Source organism: Corvus kubaryi, unplaced genomic scaffold (assembly GCF_017639235.1).
Source record: "Corvus kubaryi isolate FWS band 111438036 unplaced genomic scaffold, C.kubaryi_AGA036_p1.0 45528, whole genome shotgun sequence".
In the NCBI taxonomy this organism is placed as follows: Eukaryota; Metazoa; Chordata; class Aves; order Passeriformes; family Corvidae; genus Corvus; species Corvus kubaryi.
The window spans coordinates 38,989-39,865 of record NW_024581289.1 but is presented as its reverse complement, the minus strand read 5'-3'; positions in this window follow the sequence as shown (position 1 = coordinate 39,865).

The following is an 877-nucleotide window of genomic DNA, read 5'->3' as shown; positions in this document are numbered from 1 at the left end:
CTGCTCTGCTCTGCTCTGCCCTGCCCTGCCCTGCTCTGCCCTGCCCGGTCCTGCCCGCCCCCAGCCGTTCACGCTCCTGCCCCCCGTCCGCTGCCCCTGCCCTGACCCCCGTCAGCCCCGTCCTCCCGCCGTGTGCCTCCCTGGTTCAGGGGCTGGAGGAGTCTCCTGCTCTTTAGGGTTTCTTTCTGACCGTGTATAGTTCAGCATTTAAACGCAGCAGGATCTGGTTTATAATAAAATTTTGCTGTTGATGAGGTTGTTCACAAACAAGCTGGAGAAAGAGGCCCTGAGAGCGCCTCGTTCTCTGTGACTTTGTATTAACATCTCTATGCACTCCTCTCTTGTTCCATATCCTCTTTTCTCCTTTTGCGTATCTAAGTTCTGCCCCTCTTCTAGACGAAGTCACTCTTCCTCGTTCTCTCTATGGACTTCAGAGAAGGGCCCAGCAGGATAATTAACTGCAGATAATAACTGTGATTTCATTCCAAAGCAGTGGCCTCACTGGCAGACGCACTGCAATAGCCATGGGATCAGCTACTCAGCTGTAGCAACAGCCAGGAATTACCCCAGGGTGAGCAAGGCCAGTGAAGCATTTTTTAAACCATTCAGTGACACAATGTCAAAGAAAGGAGCAGGGAGAAGTTTGGGACTTTCTTGGTGATGTGAACGCTAGCACGGATTAGCACTGGTTTGTATAAATGCCCCTAGCACATCGTAGCATTTGTTTGATACAGCATAATCCTGTTCCTGCCCTGTCCATCCCCCACTGCCAGCAGAGGGAAGAGCCCCGAGCAGCTCTCTGCAGCCAATCCCTGGACACCTCCTTGGAACAAGGCAGACTTGTAGCCAGTGAATATTGTGAAATGCTGCTTGGAGT